Source organism: Pongo pygmaeus, chromosome 15 (genome assembly GCF_028885625.2).
Source record: "Pongo pygmaeus isolate AG05252 chromosome 15, NHGRI_mPonPyg2-v2.0_pri, whole genome shotgun sequence".
In the NCBI taxonomy this organism is placed as follows: domain Eukaryota; kingdom Metazoa; phylum Chordata; class Mammalia; order Primates; family Hominidae; genus Pongo; species Pongo pygmaeus.
Window position 1 is genome coordinate 30,635,548 of NC_072388.2, and position 24,771 is coordinate 30,660,318.

The 24,771-nt window shown below is 39.9% G+C and overlaps 1 protein-coding gene across 6 annotated transcripts in view; it reads left to right on the forward strand.

Annotated features, from left to right (window-relative positions):
• Positions 1-24,771, forward strand: part of AKAP6 (A-kinase anchoring protein 6) — a 626,632-nt gene that overhangs the window by 98,345 nt on the left and 503,516 nt on the right. The window lies entirely within an intron of this gene.

Genomic DNA, 24,771 nt, shown 5'->3' on the forward strand with positions numbered 1-24,771 from the left:
GTTATATTCATTTTTTCAGTGGCTTAGGATGAACAATCATTTAGACTTAGAAAGTGATTCATTTAAAAGAGTGAGATTTTATATAGACCACACTTGAATTTAGGTCCTGTATCATATTTGTTAGCAAAATTAATTCCAGGCAAGTTACTTTTCTGTAAAAATGGGGTGCCATCTTTCTTACGAGGTCCTGGTAGGGATTAAACATACATGGAATCATCTTGTAAGGTTTTGTGTACTATGAGGTACACAGTAGATGCTTAGTAAATGTTCATTTCTTCTTCCCTCTCCCTCTCTCACCATTCTTTTTTTTTTTTTTTTTTTTTGAGCAAACATGACAATGGACATTCTTTTTGCTCCCTTCTATCCCTTCTCTCCTTTCTTTCTTCATATCATTGGACAATGTTACTTTTTTCTAGGCTTTTGGTCTCTGCTTTTGTATCTGACCCAACCATACTGCTTTGTCAGTCCTCCAGTTCCAGCACTTTCTGATGCTGAGTGAAGAGATGACCTTTTTGACCTATTTCTCAGCCTCTTGCCGATTTAGCCAGAAAGCTTCAATGTTCATCAACCTGAGTTTGAAGTACAAAATGTTTCCACATCAGTAACAAAGACACAGAGAAGTTGTAAGGAAGAAAATGAAACCAACTGTAGGTTGCAAAATATGTGAGTGTAGGGGCACCCAGACAAGAATATAAACTTTGAAAGACAACTCAAGCCCCCCTACACTTTAACACTGGAAGGGATCCCTAGTACATGAAGTTTAAGATCCTTTATATAAATAATCAAAATTTTAGCCGGTGGGACTCAGATCCTTAATGGGCTAATCTACTCTTGTCATTTACTCTGACAAATGTCCACAGGGAAGGGAAACAGTACAATACTGGCACCATTTCACCTCTCAACAAAAATCTGCTTAAAACCAGATGCCTAGTGGCCATATGACAGACGTTCCACCCTGAGGAGGAGGCTCCCCTCAGGGATCCAGGAGAGGCAGGGGTGATTATGCTGCACGCCTGCTTCCAAGCATAATAGGCAGGCGGGGAGGGAGAGATGGAGCCCTGAACATCTTGGAGGTGACACCCTCTGGGCCACAAGTACTCCATACAGGATTTAGCACAGCTCAGCAGCTGTCCCATGGTGGCAGCCCTTTCTGCCATATGGGGGGAGCAAGATTGGGCATGGAATTGGCATCCTCAGGCTGGTACAAACACCATTGTGTATGTGAAAATGTGGGTCAGAGGCCTCATTTGAGAGTGAGGGAGGAAAAGTGGGGAGAATAGGTACTGTCAATAATTCCCAGTGGTTCTTTAAAAATTTTTTTTTAATTCAAGGACTAGTTATTCTGGTCCCTAAGTCACAATAGAAGAGAGGGGTGAGTGTTACTTTGCCATCATCAAGGACTACAATAAGGAAAAACAATAATCAGTGTCAGGTTGGCAAGGAGTTTCACTAAGAGGAAATGTTTGCCCATGGTGGGTTTGTTCAGAAGTCTACCAGGAATCATTGGAAAGATCACCAAATGAAAACTCCACCATTTAGTAAAGAAAATGGAAGCTGGATGTGAGGAAAGTAGGATTTCTGTAACAGCCACATGTTCAAATGTGTACCAGGGCAGGAAGTAGGGTACTGAGGCCTGAAAGTATCCTTGACTGTGGAAGCTGTGGCTGGGCCAGGAGGACCAGAAGGCTCCTTCTTTTACTGAGTGATGCTGGAGGGATGGGGAGAAAAGGGGCAATCAGGGACCTATTTTTTTATGGTTAGAGATTAAGTTATTAGCATTAAAACATATTGGATATTTGAACTTTGTAGGGTGGTAGAAATATAATCATTTTGACTAAGGGCTCAGTGTTAGGAATATTCGAGTTTGTGGAAATATAATTTGTTGTCTTTTATTTTAGAAGAAAAACACTAACATGTTATATCAGTACAGCCATATGACCTAGTGGAAAAATGGCTGAGAAACAACAAACTTGATTTGTGGTCTAGATTCTTCACTGATTTATCTTAGTTTCTTTATCCATCACTGAGATGACAATAACAGCTACTTAGCCATGTGCCAGGTACTTGCTATGTATTAGCTCATTTAATCCTCCAGAAATCCTTTGATACAGGTGCTCTTATCCTCTTTATTTTATAGTGAAGGAGGTGAGCCCTGAGTTACGTAACTTACCCAGTGTCATATAGCTAATGAATGATAGAGCTGCCTTTGGATCCTAGGTTGCCTGGCTCCAGAGCCTACATGTTCAACTTTCATATGATACTGTCCACTCTATTTACCTAAGAGAGTGTGGCAAAGATAAAATTAGATAATAGAAAGGAACAGGCTACTTTTGAGATGGCTACTAGACTTGAAAGAGCCCACCCCTTGGAGCCTGAAAAAGCTTACCATCTTCCTGTAACTAGCTGCAAATTATTTAATTTTATAATTTTTTTTAATCTTAGATGGGAATGGTAATACTTATTTTGTTGGTTGCTCAAAAAACACTATAGTGTTCAGTTTGTAATAGGAACTCAAAAATTGGTGGCTATCATTGTTTGCTCCTGTTTTCATATATCAGTCTTGAGAACCAGGGCCACATGTATATTTTGGTATCCAATTTTAGTTATAATGGGACTGAGCACAAAGTTGTCATTCAACTATTAATAATAATGGCTAATGGCTAATGCTTACTGGGGGCTTACCGTGGGCCAGGTGCTTGGTTCCTGGAAGGTTCTTTATATACATTAACTCATTTTACCACCATAAGATGAAGAAGATACTCTTGATGCCACAGTTTTACATACAAGGAAACTGATGAAGAGGTGTTAAGTAACTTGCTCGTAGTTACACAGCTTGTAAATGACAGAGCTGGAATTTGAAACCAGTAGTCTGGTTCTTGATTATTAATTAGTGATAGAATCATAATGTTGGAAGATGAAATAAAGATTTTATAGTTCAACCTTATGCCCCACAGTGGGAGTTAATTAATATTAAGTAACTTAATATTTTTGAGAGTTCCTTATTCACCTTCTGCTTGTCTGTCTTCAGTAATAAAGTGCTCACTGGCCCAATGAGAAACCCTGTTAATTTTTGGGCAGTTCTTTGTGTCAGCTTTCCAATGTTAACCTAAAACCAGCTTTACCCTTTCTTTTTTCATTGATCTAGTTTTTGAGGTACCCAGAAGAAGGTTAGCTCCCTATTCATGACATCGCTTTGCTACTTGAAAACAACTACCTCCTCTTTTCCGAGCCAGCAACTCCAATTTTCATCAATGGTGACTCATCACCCTGGCTGGGCTACTGACTGTCTTTTTTTATGGCTGGTACAGTAAAATATGATTATTATTGTCCATCAGTACTACTTTATTCCTTTCTCAATGCAGGTTGAGATTGCATTAGCTTTTTGGAAAACGTGTTCTCACAATTTGCTCCCATTGGCTTTAGGTAACTACAGTAGTCCCCCCTTATCTGAGGGGTATATGATCCACTACCCCCAGTGCATGCCTGAAATTGTGCCCTATACAGTATATGCTATATGCTATGTTTTTTTCCTATACATACATACCTATGATAAAGTTTAATTTATAAATCAGGCACAGAAGATATTAACAATAACTAATAAAATAGAACAATTATAACAATATACTGTAATAAAAGTTATGTAAATGTGGTCTCTCTTTCTCTCAAAATATAGTATTTTTGGACTGAGCTTGACTGCAAGTAACTGAAACTGCAGAAAACAAAACTGCAGATAAAGGGGCTACTGTGTAACCTCCTATGTATTAATTGGCTCGAGCTGCCATAACAAAATATCATACATAGATTGGATGCTTAAACAACAGAAATTTATTTTGTCACAGTTCTAGAGGCTAGAAGTCCAAGATGAAGATTCCAGCTGATTTGGTTTTTGGTGAGGACTCTATTCCTGACTTGTGGACAGTTGCTTTCTTGCTACACCCTCACATGGCCATTTCCAGGGTGTTTCTCCCTCTTCTATAAGGATGCCAGTCCCATTGGATTAGGTCCCCACCCTGATGACTGTACTTAAATTTATTATCTCTGTTTAGGCCTTATCTCCAAATACAGGTATATTGGGGGTAGGGCTTCAACATATGATCTTGGGGGGACACAGTTCAGCCCGTAGCATCTTCTGATCATAGACTGTGCTACCAATCTGTGATGGAGAACTGAAGAAAAAAGGGCCATTGTTGTTTAATCTTGGGCTACGGTGCAGTGTAAGAGGAGTTGAAACTGCCCCTCTGCCTTTAGGGGCTGTGCCCCTTGTTTCTGTAATCCTACTGGGTCCCTAATATTCTTCTTTCTTGATTTTGAGTAGTTGTGATACTGACAGAGTGGGGACAGAAAAAGCTGAAATCTGTTATTGCAACAGTAACAGAGCTTCAAGTCTAGGAATTTCCCCAGTTATCTCATATGGGGCATTTGCCTTCCTGCCATAGGAAGCAGATGCAGGGAGGGCAAGTTGTAACCTGGGGCCCTTAATCATAAAGGCATAGGGAGCCCTACCCAGAACATTCACTCATGGCAGGATGACTGGTGATCTGCCAGAGAAATCCCAGCAGCCCTTGCTGAAAGGCATAAGGCAGGGAGATCCACAGCTCCTGTGACCCAACTTGTTTCAGCCTGGAAGATAATGGAGGACAGAGCAAGCAAGGCATGTATGTGTTCATTAGTATTCTTTAGAATGCAAGTGCTAGAAAAACCCACCCAAAGAGCTTTAAGCAAAATGGGAATTTATTGGTTCACATAAATTTATTGCTGCCAGTGTACTTTGTCCAGTACTCAAATATTATCACCAGGATCTCTCTCTATGTTTGCTTTGTCTAGCTGTCAGCTTTACTGGCTCACTTGGTGATTTAATCCTCACATTACGAATTCCAGAAGAAAAGTAAATATGTTTTCTTGGCTGTGACTGGGTTATGTGCCATACTGGAACTAATCAGTGTAGCCACAGGGATGGCTATGGTATTATTATAAACCAGTCCAGGACCCCCCTGTTGCTAGGGACGGAATCAGTTCCATGGAAACCATATGACTGGAGAATGGTGGAGGGTGGTTTCCCAAAGGAAATTTTAGATCCTCTTTTACAAAGGAATCTTTGGATCCCTTGGAAACTTTGGAAATGCTTGTTAGACAGAAATAATAGGTGTTTATTACGGACATTTTTTCACATGGCCCCACGAACAAATCACGGTGTAATGTTACCGGAATGTCCCTGGAAATTACAATAAGGTGTCACTTTCTCTTCATATTTTTATTACAGCCACTTTGTGTTTTTATATGCTGAAGTATAGGACTATAGTCACCTCAGATTATCTTCCACTTATTTCTGAGGTTTCCCCTCTGGTCTTGTCACTTGTGCCCATCCATCCATCCATCCATCCGTCCATCAAACAAGTACGTATTGAGTGTCCCCTTAGATGTAGCAGTGAACAAGAGATTGTTGTGCCTTCATGGGGCTTTTAGTTTAGTGTTCCAGTCTCCTCATCAAGCTGCCATCTGGCTCTTGCTGTCATGCCCCATAACCCAGAAATCTCTGATCTCCTACATGATGTGGGTGCCCCCACCACCACACTGGCCTTGCCCCATTCTTTACTGGGCCACAAAGGGAGCAGCATCTTCCCTTCATTCTGCACAGCATGGCAGAGATTACAGTATGCTCTCAATGTGCAGGAAACATTTCTCTTTCATAGCACTTGTCACAATTGTCATGACTTACTTGTATATGTATTTGTTTAATATCTTTCACTCTAGACTTCTCATAAGGTTAGGAACTGTGATTATCTTATTTATCATTATTTTCCCTTATATAGTGCAGTGCCTGGAGCATACTAGCCATTCAAATACTTGAATGGTCTGCTATACTGTCGGATTTAACAGGACCCCTTAAGGTGAAGGAGTAATAAAACCAATACAATACAAAAAGCATCCTGAAACAGTTACTAGATGTATGTCTTAGTCTGCTCAAGCTATTACAAAATATCATAAACTGGGTGGCTTACACAACAGAAATTAATTTTCTCACAGTTCTAGAGGCTGGGAAGTCCAAGATCAAGGTGCTGGCCAACTCAGTTTTGGTGAGGGTCCTCCTTTTGACTTGCACACAGCTGCTTTCTCCTTGTGTCCTCAAGTGGTGAAGAAAGAGTGAACTCTCTGGTGACGAAAGGACACTAATACTATTGGATCAGGGCCCCAATCTTAAAATATCATTTGACCTTAATTATCTTCTTATCGGTCCTATCTCCAAATATAGTCACATTGGAGATTAAGGCTTCAACCTATTAACTGGCAGCAGTGGGGAACAGTTCAGTCCATAGTACTGTGGCTACCTTCAGCATCCATAGCTAGGGTACCTTCAGAAACCTTTCTAGTGCCTGCCTGCTTAGTTTTCTGCATGTTTCTATGTGGCAGAGGCCAGCTGATGATACACATATTCAGTGCTCTGAGAATATCTACTCGTAAGAATCTAAGCATACCTGCTCCAAGGTCCAGAAAGAGAAGGAAGTTCTCCTCCAAGTCCAAGGTTGACTTTCTGAGTCCCTATGTTTTGTCCAAGTCTTTGTCTCATCCCAGGATTGTGAACTTACTTTAGGGGAACTTTAGTCTCAATCCATAACTCCCCTCCAAGAAAATGACAAAAATGTCTCTAAAAAACATGCAAGCTCAACCCAAAATGAAAATATTCTCTACCAAACAAAATACTTGTATTTTTAGTTTGAAACAACTGCATTTAGGTTATTTCACTTTTTTTTTTTTTTTTTTTTTTTTTGGTGTGGAGTCTCACTCTGTCACCCAGGCTGAAGTGCAGTGGCATGATCTCAGCTCACTGCAAGCTCTGCCTCCTGGGTTCAAGCCGTTCTCCTGCCTCAGCCTCCCGAGTAGCTGGGACTACAGGTGTCCGCCACCATGCCTGGCTAATTTTTTGTATTTTTAGTGGAGACGGGGTTTCACTGTGTTAGTCAGGATGGTCTCAATCTCCTGACCTTGTGATCCACCCGCCTTGGCCTCCCAAAGTGCTGGGATTATAGGTGTGAGCCACTGCACTCGGTCTATTTCACATTTTTCTTCAAGAAAAATTGGTAGATGTAACCTAGGGTTCTTTTTCTTTTCCTTTTTTTTTTTTTTTAAAAAAACAACGGCTCTGCCTGTTCCAAAGAGAATTCAAGTCCCTGTATCTGAGCAGATAGAATTGCCTCCAGAACTCACATGCTAGCCTCCCTTTCATCATCCCCTCCACTCAGATTTTACGCCTCAAATATTGGATAATCTTAGGAGTGGTCAGAACTCACATTATGCTTTACGTTGCCTGAGTCTGGTACTGAATTACATAGTGCAATATTTTAGTCTCTGAAGCCGGATCTCTGCATCTCTGAAATGGCTAGAATGAAGGACAAAACTCCTATACTAAAGCTTCCAGAACTGTGTTTTCTGTGTATGTAATGGGTGGAAGCAGGAATAATATTCAGAGCACAGTTGTTTTGTAAGCCCTCTAGGTCATAGAGCTGTAATAAAAGAACTGACTCCTTGTTGCTTGGAATAGCCTTGAATATTGGTAAAGTCATCCACATATAAATATTTCAGGCTGTGTGGTAAGTGTTCTGTTTAGTAATGGAAATTCAATGTCTTTTAGAGGGAAAGACACATTTTTAAAAGTGTTTTCCCCCTTCATTGATTGATTGATTGCTCTAGAATTTCTGTAGAGAATATTTGACATGACTAATAAATGCTCCAAAGTTCAATGAAGACACCACCTAGACCATTAATAGCTTAAAAACAAAAATGAGTAAAATATAATTTCCAAATGGTTGAGTCTGGATATTGCCTCTTTGGTAACAGTAGTAAAGATAACAAGTACATTTATATAGTGCTTTAGAGTTTACAAAATGTTCTGTGGGTTGCCACCAGGTCTATTTTAGGGATGAGTACTTTGCTTCAGCCCAAGCTGGTAACTCCGGATCTTATCATTCAAATAACTAGTGGATATTTGTTGTGGAGGTGGGCATAGTTTGCCTCATCCTATGCCCCAGTGTTCCCTCAGCTTCTACTAGGTTACTTTATTCTCTCTGCCCTGCCACTACTTGCCTTTGGGACCAACAAGGGATGAGGGGGTCTTTGCCAACATTGTCTGTGAGACAACCATGTTACTAGACTGAACTTGAAACTGTTAATCCAGATCCTTGTACTTAGGTATTCATCCTGGCTCACTGTCAGCCATTTGATGGCTATTTGCCAGTACGTATGCATTCGATGCCACCACTTTCTGTATTTTTCCATTACCCAGCTGAGGCCCACTGTTGGCAAATACTGAGCTTGGGAAAATTAGGAATCTAGAATCAGGAAGTCCATTCCTGTGGTGGCCACAGGAAGTTTCAAGATCTGTGAGCCCTTACTGACCTCGGGGACATGATGATGGGATAGAGATGGTAGGTAGGTTTTGCTCTGTGAACACTTTCTTTCTGTGTCACTCCCAGGATCACTACTCATGTGTATCCACTGCAGAACTGGAGAGAACTTGAGCTTTCTATCCCTTGTTCTGACTGCTCAGAGAGTTCTGATCAAAACTGCTCCTCCCTTTGGGGTTCAGCCAAATGGAATCTTCTTTGTGACCTCAGTTTCCTATTGCTGAGGGAAGAGGAAGATGCAGGGTAATGGAGAACTCATCGGCCTGTACAGAAAACAGGGCTTCTGACTTGTTTGTTCTCAAAAGGCAAATTGTTGTTTCTCACCTGCATGTTAATAAAAATACTATCCAGTAGTGGTGAGAGTTTTCCTGATATATTTTGTTTGAATTAATTTATTTCATTAGGATATTTATTTCATGGTGTGTTTTCATTTTTCATGTGCTATATTTACTGTGCTATATTTACTTGTATACATGTACCGGGATGGGCATACTAGTGTCTTTATATACACATTTGCTAAGCAGAAAATGTGTTTTTCCCTTTGGAATTGCCCTTATGGGAAGGATTTTAAAAAATATGTGGTTCATGATCAAGCTTTGCTCACATTTGGCTCTTTGTAGTTGTTTTCTTTTTAAACATATAGCCATGTATATATTGTTAAATAAACTTCCTCCCCTCCCCCATTTTCCCTAAGGGAAGCCATATATAAAAGGAATGCAAGAAAAAGAGGAAATTCCATTGCATAGGTGCATCTATGCTCTTGGTTACTTTCTCAAGCAATGATTAAAATCTTCCCCATAGAAAGAAAACTTTGCATGGGAGGATGGATGGAGGAATGATCCAGTATTTTATTTTCTTGTCTGCACTCTGGTCACTCTCCCAACCTCTTTGTCATTTTCCCCAAGGTACCCTGGACCAACTTGGGCCTCTCATTCAGCTGGTGATCTGGGTCTTTCTGTTCCTTTTATGATACTTGAAAAAATGACTTCGAGCCTGCAGGAGTATAGCCTCTTAAAATTTGGGAGTTTTGAAAGTCAGAAAAGAAAGATCCGATCTAGGTTGAAGTTTGAGAGCACAAGTGCCAGGATTCTTTTCTCCTCACATATTAAATGAATCAGGTTTGCCATTCCGTTCAAAATTCTACCAGCTTCTTTCATTAGTGTCTTCTACATTTAATAATGGCATAAACATGCTGCATTTGATACTAGTGGGAATGACAACTTACTAGACTAGTATGGAGAAACCTGTATTTAACATCCATTAGCATTTGAGCTTCCTCAACTTGTAGAGTTTGCTCGATTTCTTATTGATCAAAGTGCCTATAGATCAATGCTTATCTGCATGGAAGACTTTATCTTCTTGGTGTAGGGATAGATAATCCATAGCATAACAAGGAATAAGCTGTGACAGCATTGCGATTATTGCAACTATTATTATTGCTGCCCTACTAGTATTGCTACTGCTATTATTGTTGCTGCTGTCTGCTGCACTAATGATTGTTGCTGATGCTGCTGCAGCTGATTCTGTTGCAGCTAATACTGTTCCTTTTGCTACTGCTGCTACCAGTCACCATTCACATTTTTAGTTCTATGCTAGATGCTGTAGGGATTTAAAACAATTCATTGTCTAAGTCTTCAAGATGTTTAGTCTACATAAAATTAAACTAATGACTGGCAAGCAATAATTATCATTTATGTAGCACCACTGTGTGCCAGATGCTTTGTACAATTAGCTCATTTAGTTATCTTGACAATCCTAGGAGATAGGCTTTGCTATCCCTTTTCAATAGATGAAGAAACTAGGTTCAGAGAGGGCAAACAACTTGCTCATGTTCACACAACAAGTGAATGGCAGAGCTTGGATTTAAGCCTAGGTCTGTTGGGCTCTAAAACCTATGCCATTTTCATTAGACTGTCTTTAAACTCAGAAAGCACATTTCTGTTTACAATACTCCCCAGAAATGGCAGGGCATGTATCATGAAAAATAAACAAACAAACACAAGGAGAGAATATTGATGAACCTCAGAGCTAGTTACAGGAGTGAGACTCAGGGCTCCCAATTCCTTGCCCTGTGCTCTACTTCTCTACGGAGCAACAGTTGTTTTACTGACTCTGTCTTTATACATTAATCCTGCAAATTAGCATAGGCCTGGAGCCTGAAAATTATGCTAGGGCAACATAGCAAATATTGAGATTGTACTTCCTTGTCTGCTTGCCATGTTGCGTACTTTGTGCAGCCATCCTGACTTTGATTAACAGCGTTGTCTTTACAGCATCTTCGTCCTTTGAGCAGTAATTGGTACTATTGTGTGGAAATAAATACCCAGTGGGAATTGGTCTGGTGGCTGAATAGTCTGGAAATCTGCCGATTGCTTTGATCAACAAGACTTTACTGAAAACTTAGTAGGCATCCACCAGTGTCTGTTTGTACCAACAAAGTTTTCTTAAGCAAGGTTTGTTTCAGTTGGTGACCTCTAAAATGTGAGGATTCATTGGAAGATGTTTAAGACACAGTATTCTCTCCATGTATGTAGCTAACATATTGTGGATTACTGGAGTGAGTGCTGCCTCTTCTTTCCACTACTAGCTAAATTCTGTGCTGCTGCTGGGGAACAGAGGTGGTGAGGGCAAGATGCCTGGACAGGTGTTAATGAAGGTGGGCAATGAGGGTGTTAATGAGGGTGAGTTCCAGAGGTAAATACGGTTTGGGGATTATATGTGGTGTCTTGAAGGTTAAGAATACAGACTCTATAGTTAGCACATCTGGGTTCAGATTCTGACTCTGCTACTTATAGCAGCAAGATCTTGGGCAGCTCTGGGGGCCCCTGTTCCTTGTGTATAAAATGAGGTTCAATACTTCTTTCACAAGATTACTTAATGATTAAATAAGCTAATACATATTCTGACCATGCCTGTTATATAGGTAGCTATAATAATAGTTAATAATAATAATAATTTTTAAAATCTCATTTATGATTCCTTTCTTAAAAGATACTTCACCCTGTGGTCTAGTGGCTAGGATTCTGTACTTTCACTACCACAGTCTGGGTTTGATTCCTGGTCAAAAAGTAACTCATATTTGATTAAAATATTTGAATGCCTTACTCTTCTACCTCTTCTGTGCATATGCTTCCTTAGTAGTTTAAGCTGAGAGTTTGTCTTTAAAAGATAGCTTTTATTTTAATTTTTATTATTTATTTTTAATTTTTATACTAGGTACATAGTAGGTATATATATTTATGGGTTACATGAGATATTTTGGTATAGGCATGCAATGTGTAATAATCACATCAGGGTAAATGGGGTATCCATCCCCTCAAGCATTTATCTTTTCTGTTACAATCCAACTATACTTTTTTAGTTATTTAAAAATGTACAATGAAATCATTTCCAACTATAGTTACCCTGTTGTACTAGCACATGCTAGGTTTTATTCATTCTTTGCAATTGTTTTTTTTATCCATTAACCATTCCCACTTCCCCTCAACCCGCTGCTATCCTTCTCAGCCTCTGGTAACCATCATTTTACTCTTCATCTCCAGGAGTTCAGTTGTTTTAATTTTTAGCTCCCACAAATAAGTGAGAACATGTGAAATTTGTCTTTCTGTGCCTGACTTATTTCACTTAACACAACAACCTCCAGTTCCATGCATGTTGCTGCAGATGACAGGATCTCATTCTTTTTTTATGGCTGAATAGTACTCCATTGTGTATTTATGTATATAGTGCATTTTCTTTAACCATTCCTCTGTTGGTGGGCACTTAGGTCACTTCCAAATCTTGGCTATTTGGAATGGTGCTGCAATAAATATAGGAATGCAGATGTCTCTTTGATATACTGATTTCCTTTCTTTTGAGTATATACCTAGGAATGGGATGTGTGAATTGTATGGTAGCACTATTTTTAGTTTTTTGAGGAACCCTAAAACTGTTCTCACAGTGGTTATACTAATTTACATTTCCACCAACAGTGTATGAGGGCTCCCTTTTTTCCACATCCTCACCAGCATTTGTTATTGCCTGTCTTTTGGATAAAAGCCATTTTTACTGGTGTGAGATGCTATCTCATTGTAGTTTTCATTTGCATTTCTCTGATGATCAATAATGTTGAGCATATTTTCATATACTTGTTTGCCATTTGTATGTCTTTGTTTGAGAAATACCTATTCAAGTCTTTTGCCCATTTTGAAATCAGATAATTAGATCTTTTTTCCTACAGAGTTGAGTTCCTTATATATTCTGGTTATTAATCCCTTGTCAGATGGGTAGTTTACAAATATTTTCTCTCATTCTGTGGGTTGTCTCTTCACTTTGTTGATTGTTTCCTTTGCTGTGAAGAAGCTTTTTAACTTGATGTGATCCCATTTGTCCATTTTTTCTTTGGTTGCCTGTGTTTGTGGGATATTACTCAAGAAAACTTTGCCCACTCCAATTAAAAGATAGCTTCTAGATAAAATTAAAAATGAGAGAAACATACCAATTTAGAGATTAATAGAAGAGCCTGGCCAGGCGTGGTGGCTCACGCCTGTAATCCCAGCACTTTGGGAGGCTGAGGCGGGTGGATCACCTGAGGTCAGGAGTTTGAGACCAGCTTGGCCAACATGGTGAAAAACGCTGTCTCTACTAAAAATACAAAAATTAGTCAGGCATGGTGGTGCACGCCTGTAATCCCAGCTACTTGGGAGGCTGGGACAAGAGAATCACTTGAACCTGGGAGGTGGAGGTTTCAGTGAGTCAAGATCATGCCACTGTACTCCAGCCTGGGCAACAGAGTGAGACTCTGTCTCAAACAAAGAAACAAACAAACAACAACAACAAAAAGAAGAGCCCATTTATAGGAAGCCCAAATGAGAAATAAATATTTGGAAACTCTATTAGAAGAATAGTATTCAGATTACACCTTTTCCTGGTGTAAATGCTAAATGGCTCCCCTTAGAATGAGCCCTCTGTGAGGCACATTTAAGATCCGTTCTGCCCCGCTGTCTAGCCTTATCTTGCACACTCCCCCTCACCTTCTGTAAGTCAAGTGAACAAAGTATGTCAATGCAAATATGTCATGCTTAGTAGAAAACCTCAAAAGTTCCTGTTCTAGCCAAACAAAGTTTGTGGTGATTCTTCATGTACACTAATTATCTACTTATGCTTCACATAGTGTGACAAAGTATCTCAATTATTCACACATTAATTATTTAGTTCAGTGTTTCTTAGTCCTGATTGATCTTTAGAATAACCTGGGGGTCTAGGAAAATAAATACAGCAGCTCAAATACAGCTGGTCTCCTACTTAACAATGGTTTCACTAATGACTTTTCAACTTTGGGATGGTGTAAAAGTGGTATGTATTCAGTAGAAACTGTACTTTGAGTATCCATACAACCATTCTGTTTCGCACTTTCAGTGCCAAATTTGATAAATTACATGAGACAGTCAACACTTTATTATAAAATAGGCTTTGTGTTGGGTGATTTTGCCTAACTGTATGCTGATGTAAGTGCTCTGAGCATGTTTAAGGTAAGCTAGGCTAAGCTATGTTGTTTGGTAGTTGGGTGTATTAAATGCATTTTCTATTTATAATATTTTCAATTTACAATGGATTTATTGGGGTGTAACCTTTTTGTAAGCCAGGGAGCATCTGTATTATGGTAGTTTATTTCTCTTCATTTAATTGTCCACAGTGGATGTTTCTGGTCAAAGAGCAGTTTCCTCCTACTGATGATGCAGGGCTGTCCTTCCTGGGGATACACAGGGCTCTACCTCAGTCTCTCCCAGGCACCATCTGGTTTGCCAGACCTTTCTTCCCCTACACATCAAAGTTTACCTCTTCTCAGTTTCATTTCTCCATAGGAATGCAATCTGGCTAATCTGATTAATTTGGGCTAATAATAATATTTTACATTTCATAATACCTTGTACGTTATTAGTCTTGATGAAAATATTAACCAATATCTATTGCATGTCTGATATATGCCAGGAACCATGCTGGATACTTTAACTTGTACTAGAATATGAGCTCCCCAAGGACAGGGACCATGGCCTGTTTTGTTCACTGATGTATCCCAAGCACCTGGAACAGTGATTGGTACATAGTAGATGCCCAATAAAGATTTGTTGACTGGAGATATGATTGCTAATCTTTATAATAATTTTGTAAGGCAGGTATTATCCCCATTTCCCAGAGGGGAAAAAACATAAAGCACAGATAAATTCTTTGTCCAAGGGCAGATTTTAGGTGGGAGTAACGTCCAGAAAGAAATTCAGATTTTAAAGCCTACCTTCTTTGATTCCTCCCCCAACCTTTACCTCTTTCCCTTCTCTTTGCTTGTCTCCTTCCATTTTCCCCTGTTGATCCCCTTTTCTTCCCCTCTCCTTTCCTTCCTCCCTTTTCCCTGTCCTTTTTTCCAACTTTTTTCACCTAATCTCTTTCAGTTCCCTTTCTCCCCCTTTTTTTCCCTCTTTTTTCTTTGCTTTTCTATGCCCCTTTACTGGTTTCCCTTTTCCCTTAAAACACAAATACAGCCTTTTACTTCTTAGTGGATGATAGCAATGTTAGGTAAGCAGAGCAGTTATTTTGATTTCCCGTGGCTAGTTAGTGCTGGGGCTCCAACCTAATTACCTTCCCACTAGTCTAGTTAGTATCTTTCCCACAGCATGTGCTGCTTTGCAGATATCAGTGGTTGTGGATGGCCGATGGTGATACCTCTCCTTTAGAAGGTTCCTTAGCTTCCAGCTGAGTGGACTGAATTTTGAGGTAATTTAGGAACCAAAGCAGGTTTGTGAGGGAGACTGTAGGGCAAACTACACTCAGATTCTCCTCAGATCCCACCATCTGAGTGACAGTTACTCATAAGGCTGGTGCCTGCAGAGGAAGAGGACTCCAAAGCTGATTTCCAAGGCTGCAGTGCATGGGAGCCTTACAGAGCATCAGAAACAGCGCTTCCTCAGGAGCTCAGAGTGGCCCCTCTTTGGGTGGGGGTGGGGATTTAGTATTTACCTGCTCTAAGATCAACACTTGAAATATCACATATGTAAATAGTGCTGGCCCATTTTCACCTTGGGACATCATCTTTTTCTTCAGTCTAACTCATCTGGTGTAGTATATTAGTGTTATTCTACAGCATCCCATTAACAATTCAAATCCTAAACCACACATTATTCTAGTGCTGGTCAACCACAGTGGGTATGCTTCAGTTATGCCACACTTCTTAGGTGGTTTAAGACACTAAGCCAAGGCCGGGTACGGTGGCTCATGCCTGTAATCCCATCACTTTGGGAAGCCGAGGCTGGCAGATCGCTTGAGGTCAGGAGTTTGAGACTAGCCTCGCCAACATGGTGAAACCTGGTCTCTACTAAAAATACAAAAATGAGCCAGCGTGGTGGTGAATGCCTATAGTCCTAGCTACTTGGGAGGCTGAGGCAGGAGAATCTTGCTTGAACCCGGGAGGCGGAGGCTGCAGTGAGCTGAGATCAGGCCACTGCACTCCAGCCTGGGTGACAAAGTGAGGCTCTGTCTCAAAAAAAAAAAAAAAAAAAGACATTAAGCCAAGTCAACATGCCAGTAAAACAGGTCCTGAATTGTTTTAGTCTTATAGTGTTGGGAAAAAGGTTGATCTCTTTGGCCAACTTCCAAATAAGAGCTGGGTAAGTAAGCACTATAAATATAGAACTGAGTAAAGCAATGTTTTTATTACTTGATTTTGTTCTTTTTATATCTCAATGTATGTATTATTGTATATGTCCTTTTTGTGACATGTATTATATATTTACTTTTATGTTTGTGTCTGTGTAATCCTTTTCAGAAGAATTCTATGAACAATAATATTTTGTATTATTGTGAAATGTTTTCATAATAAGTACATTGACAGAATGTTTATTTCAGTAGTAAATTAGTAAACAAATGTAAAATGATGTCATTGACTAATATGAGAAGGATTGATATTATGTGCAAAAATTCATTCTCACATATATTTTTAAATCTATATGTGTATGTGTGTGTATTTATATACACACATGTTTGTGTTTGACTGTTGACTTTGGATTTTTTTTTTTTTTTTTGAGACAGAGTCTTGCACTGTCACCCAGGCTGGAGTGCAGTGGCACAATCACAGCTCACTACAACCTCTGCCTCTTGGGTTCAAGTGATTCTCCTGCCTTAGCCTCCCAAGTAGCTGGGATTACAGGCATGTGCCACAACACCCAGCTAATTTTTGTATTTTTAGTAGAGACGGGGTTTCACCATGTTGGCCAGGCTGGTCTCGAACTCCTGACCTCAGGTGATCCACCCATCTCAGCCTCCCAAAGTGCTGGGATTACAGGCATGAGCCACTGCACCTGGCTGGTTTTGGAATTTTTTGGAATTTTTGATTGCATGTCTTTAACTGGCCAGGGGTGGAGAATAGGAGGGAGGATTAAGTTGCTGAGTTTGGCAAACTCAGATAAAAAGCATTTACTAGGTGAGGTGCCCAACAAGTGCTTGCTACACAACCTATGCTACTCTGGAAGACAGTCCTTGACCCAAAGGAGGTTGAAGTTGTTTCTGTGACAGACAAACATCTGTTTAGTGGAATACAAGGCAGGCTGATGTAAAGTCTCAGCTAGAGGTAAAAGGAAGTTGATACTTATAATAGGATGTAGGATTTCAGCTCTTGTTTATTTCATAGAACCCTAGCAAATGGAAAGACTTGTGAATAGTGTACAACCCTACACTTCATAGAGCTGATTTTTAAGAGTGTATTTGTCAAACTGGATTATTCACTAAAGAAAATGTTTCTACCCCATAAATAAATCTTTTTTGTTAGAGCTGCTGTGATTTTGTTGTAGTGTACCCTTTAATATATTATTTACTGAAGGATTTTTACCTTGTAAGCATGATATAATTATTTTCCTTAGAAAAAGGTACACCTTTAAAATTATCTTGGAAATTTCCATTTTTCTATAATGTATTGTGTTTATGCTGGGAGAATATTTGTAAATGAGGATTGATTATCAATATTTTTTCTCGGGTAAGGGGCAGAGACTAAATTAAAAGAACTTGTGGGGTGAAATTGCTGTGTTACAAGACAGTTGTGAATAACTTGAAAACAGGTATCATGAGCACAACTTTATTTCCTGCAAATAAGAACTCTGATGACACATAGTAGGTGTTTTCTTGCTAATTTGCTTTGTCATTTTAGGTCTAATCTTTTCAGTAGCAAATTATATTTTGGTATTTTAGGCAGTAAAGGAAGGGATAAAGATTTACACGTATAAACCTTAGTAGAATCTTACAACATTTCAAACACTGGGGTGAAAAAGAGAAAGCTTGCAGGAAGCTTATCATTGCCTGGAATAGAAATAATGCTATTTTTCTCAAATAATTAAGAATTAAGAAGGACTTATTAAGAAATTGCTTATGCCTAGGAGTGTGACCAAAATAGCATTACCATAAAGAGCTGCGTACTTGAGGAGGCAAGATTAAGACCTATGAAAACATCGAATGCTAAAACAGGAAAGCCCCAGTTCAAAAAGCTTGTAAACTCCTATCTAATATGTTCATCCTCAGTGTTTTCCTTTGCCTGTATAAATTAGCAGCACAATTGTGCTTCCATTAACACATTAAAGCCACTTGGTTCCATGTCAAATGTTTGTGTTTGTAGTTAAAATCAAAATGAAACAGCAAAACACTGGTCGGCCAGGTGTGGTGGCTCCTGCCTGTAATCCCAGCACTTTGGGAGGCTGAGGTAGGCAAATTGCTTAAGCCCAAGAGTTCAAGACCAGCCTGGGCAACATGGTGAAACCCTGTTCTCCAAAAAAACACAAAAATTAGCTGGGCATGTTGGCACACCTATAGTCCCAGCTACTCAGGAAGCTGAGGTGGGAGGATCACCTGAGCCTGGGAGGTTGAGGCTGCAGTGAAGTGTGATTGCACTACTGCACTGCAGCCTAGGCAACAGAGTGAGATCCTGTCTCAAAACAACAAAAGAAAAACAAAAACAAATAAAAACACTATAAAGTTCCATAAAGTCAGACAAGAGAAAATCTTGAATTCAGAAGGACGTCAGAGAAATCTCTGAACCGGTTAGGGCAAGTTTCTGTGGGCAAAATCACCGCAAGGTCCATTTCAGATTCCAAATCTAATGTTCATTCAAGATCTCATCTACCCTCCCTGGGCTTGTTAAGGTTTTCGTCTTTGCCAATGGGAATTTTGCCTAGGAAAGGAGAGGAATGGAACTCAAGCTCATTGAGATGGTGGTCATTATCATAAATTTGGGAATGTTCAGGAGTAAAGGAGGATAATATCTTGCATCTACCTTGTGAGTAGGTCTTAACCAGTTCTGGCCCCGAACCTAACTCTTTGAAGGGGTCTCAGCTCTGAGGCTGTGAACCCCTCTGGGACCTAATAGCTTTTCTTTTCCCTTCCTAGGAAGCTGCATGCTACTGGTGCCTACTTATACATTACACAATTTCTCAGATGACTTTGTGAATCAGTTAGGCCTCTGTGTACTGTGACTGAAACCAAGCCATACACTGCCTTAAGCAGAAACAGGCACTTTTGGACTCATAACCAACAGAACCAGAGTAAGGCTGATTTCTGGCATAAGTGGTGAGAGAAAAGTGTTCCTTTCTCTCAACTCAGCTCTCCTCTTCTCCTTGTGTTGGCTTTATTCTTAGACAGGTTCTTCATTCATGAATACAAAATGGATGAGCAACTTTAGACTTGACATCCTTTCCTATTCAAAATCAGGAGCCAATAGTGATTTTCAGTAAAATGTTTCATTGCTTCTCGGTGGCTTCAATGGTATCCCATGTACACCTCTGAACTAATTTCCGTGGCTCATGAGAATAGTAATAAACTGATTAGCTTAAGATTGATTGGGTCACATACTCCATTCCTTTGGTTAGATTCCCACCCAAAGCATGTAAGTTTGAATGTAGAAAAGGTGATATCTAAGAGGAAATAATAAATGCAAAAATTAGGTAACAAAATAACTGAATTTGTATACCATTATTGCTGCTGCAAGTTCTGCTCTAATTGTCAATGATTAATAATCATCAGGTAATAATTTCTTCTTTACATGGCTACCTACATAAAGCAGAGGGATGATGAGCATTCGACAACAATAGCAGCCACACATATGCACTGTGCCTAAATATCTGATGTCCAAATATTTTTGGCCTCCAAATACTCTCAGAAAGTACAGAAAGTGTACTGATTGAAGCAGCATCCACAGTCAGCATGGGCTTATGATCATATAGGCATGTGGTTAGAGTGTTTGAATACTTTTCTATTTTGTGAATGAACGTCTTTTTCAAAGCCAAAATTGGGTGCTGTTGGTAGAGGATTCACTACACCCTTTCTCCTTCTGCATAAGATTTTGACCTTTGGTTAACTCTGTAACTCTGTTCCCTTGAAAACAGTAAAATGTCAACCATGTTGTTGGGTAACATTGGTTAGGGTAAAAATGACCCTTGGTTAGTGAAAATGACTGCCTTGGAGAAGGGGAATTTACCTGGTCTGGCCCTGACTCTGCTCTCCAAGACGGGCTGTTTGTTTACTCTGTCATAGCCCTGTTCCATTCATTATATTCCCTGGCTACATCTGAAATGGGAGATGAGGAGTAAGCCCTTCTTAGTAGCTAGTTTGAGATAACTATAAATTCTAAGAGGAAGCTGTAGTTTTGGGCTTCTCTGAGTGCAATGACTCTTGTAACCAGGTGTGTCTCTTGGAGGGATCTGGAAGTTATGCCTATGAAGTTGTTACAAAGATATTGGTTCCTGTGAGGAATGAGGTTTTCAAGGCTGGGCACTCTTGAACTTGCCTAATGTGTTCTTACCTCAGTTCTTAAACTGTCACCAGGGGGCCAGATAGAATAGCTTTGGACACTGTATAGATTGTTCCATGGATTACCACAAGACTCCAGAGAAGAGGAATGCCTGATGCTGCTCTGTTGGCAAACTCTCTGAGTAGGCTGGTGCCAAATGTTGGCTGTGATAGTCTTATACACCTGAATGTTCAGTTGAGCTTCAGAAGGCTCAGTGAAGGTATTGCAGACACATATGTAAAATGCAGCCTGAAGCAAGGATCATATTCCTGATCTCATGATGTGGCAGAACTGGATAACTATGCATTTTAGCTGTTTCCTTTTCTCTCATGGGACAAAGCTAAATCCTATTTTCCAGCTTATCTTGCAATAGATATGGCCATTTGACCAAGTTCTACCCAGTGGAATGTGGGGTGGAAGTGAAGAAGGGTACTTTCAGAGCTAGCCCATGAAAACCTCCCCTGTACCATCTCCTATCTTTCCTCAGTTGGTCAACTGATGCCCAGGAATCTAAGGCATTAGAGGAAGGTGAAACCTCAAGAGAGAGGTCTTGAATGACCACACAGAAGGTCATCTGCAGTCAGGAATATTCAGTTAGAGTTCAAATGAATAAGACATACACAATTATATTTAGCCAGAGTAATTTAGTGGCTTAGCTGTGAAATCCATTAGTACTTCCTTAACTAACAGACACATTCCTCAGATCTACAAATTTTCTCATTGTATACCAAGAGATGCAGGCCTGCTGCATTTTCAGAAATGGCTTTAAGATTTTTTAAAACCCTAGCATGCAAACACAAGATGTATGTTTACATCATGAGCTGATGATTTGGAAATAATACTAATTTGCTTTTGAAATAATAAGAATTTGGAATACAACTTTGTCTTAGTTCATATTTTGCTGCTATAACAATATCTAACACTGAGTAATCTATATACAATGGAAGTTTACTTGTTCTGGAGGCTGGAAGTCCAAGATCAAGGGGTCGCATCTGCTGATGACCTTCTTGCTGAATCATAACATTGTGGAACAGATCACATGGTGAGAGGGTGAGAATGCAGAGAAGGAAAAAGGGAGCTGAACTCCTGCAGTCACTAAATTACTCCTATGATAGTGGTATTAGTCTATTCACGATGGCTCCACCTCTTAAGTATCATCACAATGGCAATTAAGTTTCAACATGAGCCTGTAGTTCCAGCTACTTGGGAAGCTGAGGAAGGAGGATTCATTGTGCTCAGGAGTTTGAATCCAGTCTGGGCAGCATATTGAGATGCCTCCTCTTAAAACAAACAAACAAACAAACCAAACCCAGAAAACCAAACCCATGAATTTTGGAGGGAACACTCAAACTATAGCCAAGGCCTACTTACAAGTAGGAAAAAATGGCCAGGAGGAAACATTTCTATAAATGTTGCTGTCTGCAAATGATACTACCAGATTTCTGTCTTGTCAGTTCAGGATGGCAGAGAAAGACTGGAGGCAGACTGAGTTGCGCTGAAGGTGGGAGAAGTTTTATTTTTTCCTTCTTCTGCAGCCCCAGGCTGAATTGGAGGTTTAGTGGTGTTCTAGCTCATTGCTGTTTACAGTCATATTTGCTATGTTGTAGATGGACACCCAATGGAACATTAGTCTATGAAAAAAGGATTCTGTGATTAAATATAAATTAGGAAAATACTGCATACTGTATTTCTACAGGAGAGTCTCAATGCATATTAGCAGATTGAAAACTCTTAGAAAATCTGCAATCTATTTAATAAGTGCTGATGGGAAAACTGGCTAGCTATATGCAGAAAACAGAAACTGGACCCCTTCCTTATACCATATATAAAAATTAATTCAAGATGAATTAAAGACTTAAATGTAAAATCCAAAACCATAAAAACCCTAGAAGGAAACCTAGGCAATACCGTTCAGGACACAGGCATGGGCAAAGACTTGCTGACTAAAGCACCAAAAGCAATTGCAACAAAAGCCAAAATTGATAAATGGGATCTAATCAAACTAAAGAGCTTCTACACAGCAAAAGAAACTATCATCAGAGTGAACAGGCAACCTACAGAATGGGAGAAAATTTTTGCAATCTACCCATCTGACAAAGGTCTAATATCCAGAATCTATAAGGGACTTAAACAAATTTGCAAGAATAAAAATACCTGATCAAAAAGTGGGCAAAGGAGATGAACAGACACTTCTCAGAAGAAGACATTTATGTGGCCAAAAAACATATGAAAAAAAAGCTCATCATTACTGGTCATTAGAGAAGTGCAAATCAAAACCACAATGAGATACCACCTCATGCCAGTTAGAATGGCAATTATGAAGAAGTCAGGAATCAACAGATGCTGGAGAGGCTGTGGAGAAATAGGAATGCTTTTACATTGTTTTGGGGAGTGTAAATTAGTTCAACCATTGTGGAAGACAGTGTGGTGATTCCTCAAGGATCTAGAACCAGAAATACTATTTGACCTAGCAATCCCATTACTGGGCATATACCCAAAGGATTATAAATCATTCTATAAAGACACATGCACATGTATGTTTATTGCAGCACTATTTACAATAGCAAAGACTTGGAACCAACCCAAATGCCCATCGATGATAGTCTGGATAAAGAAAATGTGGCACATATACACCATGGAATACTATGCAGCCATAAAAAAGAATGAAGCTGGAAGCCATCATTCTCATCAGACTAACACAGGCGCAGGAAATCAAACACTGCATGTTATCACTCATAAATGGGATTTGAACAATGAGACCACATGGACACAGCGAGGGGAACATCATACACTGGGGCCCGTCGAGGGGTTGTGGGCAAGGTGAGGGAGAGCATTAGGACAAATAGCTAATTCATGCAGGGCTTGCAGCCTAGATTACGGGTTGATAGGTGCAGCAAACCACCATGGCACATATGTACCTATGTAACAAACCTGCATGTTCTGCACATGTATCCCAGAACTTAAAGTAATATAAAAAAAGAAAGTCTGCAATAAAGGAACATGTTTTTAACACTGTCACTTTATCATAAATAATGATATATAATATAATCTTGTTAGAAAATTTATTATATTTTATTAAATTATTATAATTTTATCTATAAATAGATAGATAATTTATTCAGAATAAACTACCCCAAAATCTTGGTGGTGTTTGTTTCTCACTCATTGCAGCCCAAGATAGGTCAATAGGTAGTTGGGAGAGGATGGTTGAGCTCCATGCAGTCATTCAGGGCCCCAGGCTCCAACCACAATGTGTGGCCATTATCTTTCTGGGCTTCAGAGTTCCACTGGATTCTTTGCATCCAGCTAGCAGGACAGGAAAATATGAAGAAGAGACACTTGGTCTTAGCCACCTTTGGAGGTGATGGTTTCCACTTCCACTTCCGTTTCATTGGTGAGTGCCATTTTGTGGGCGAGCAATTTAGCTAGTTCAGGTTGTTAAAAGTTTGACCTGGCCTCAGGTTTGATGAGCCATCCATTTCTTCCCATCAAACAATTGACTTGCTTCTGGCAAAACAGATTAACAAGATTCTTACCATCTTGAGAAGCCATATTCAAATCTGAAACACCTGCTCCCACCCTGTCCTCTCGTCTTTATAGCATGTGGATTTCAGCTCTGGAAAGACTAATCTTGTTCTGTAATAGATCCATGTCTCTATCTTCTCCAGAGACTGAAGGGTTCTTCAGAGATATCTTAAAGAGTCAGCTTATAGCAAATGAGGTTGGAGGCAGTGGTTGAGAATGGCTCATCAGTCTGGGCTCTGGGCTTCTTATCTTGCCTCAACCAAGGCAGTCCAGCTTTGATCTGTATGATTAAAAGAAAGGTTATATTACTAATGAAAAACCTGAAAACTATGGTTGTTAGCTAAATCAATCATTTCTGCACATGAAATACTTGAGGCCCCAAGAAGTTAATCAATTGGCCTGATATCACACAGATGCTCTAGGAGGACCTGACATTTACAGTTGGGTTTCTTGACTCGCAGATCTGTACTCTTTGCACTGGGGTAGCTGCCTGCTACTTCTCTCCTTGTGTGTGGCATGTGGTCTGAGGTCTAAGATAAAGGGAGGGAGTCAGGCTCTGCTGATGCCACTAAGGACCTACGCAGGCAGATTCACCTCCTGCTTTTGGTCTCTTAATTCCTCTCTAGATGAAGCAAGAACAAGTCTGTCTTCCCATCTAAGGCAGGGTTGCTCTGTGCGAGGCTGATGGTGCACCCTGCTGGGATATTGGCACTTCTCAGGCATTTTGTTAGCCCCTATTTACAGAGACACTGCCTGAATTCCTTCTGCCACTCATCCCACACCCCCTATGCTGGTGGTTAACAGTGCCACTTTAAAATCTCAAGCAGGAGGAGACAACATAATTGTCTCATATTTTAAGCTTTTGGAATGTTGTTCTTTTTCAGAGTTGTGAAGACGGAGTGGATACAGGTCAGCTTGATTCTGTTTTTCTCTGTCAATGGCCTGCAAATATTAAATATGCAAAACATAGCCTGCTCTGTCCATATCTCCTTCCCCCCAGTTCTCACCACATGACGTTTGTTTCTGCTCAGGACTGGAAAGAAGTGATTG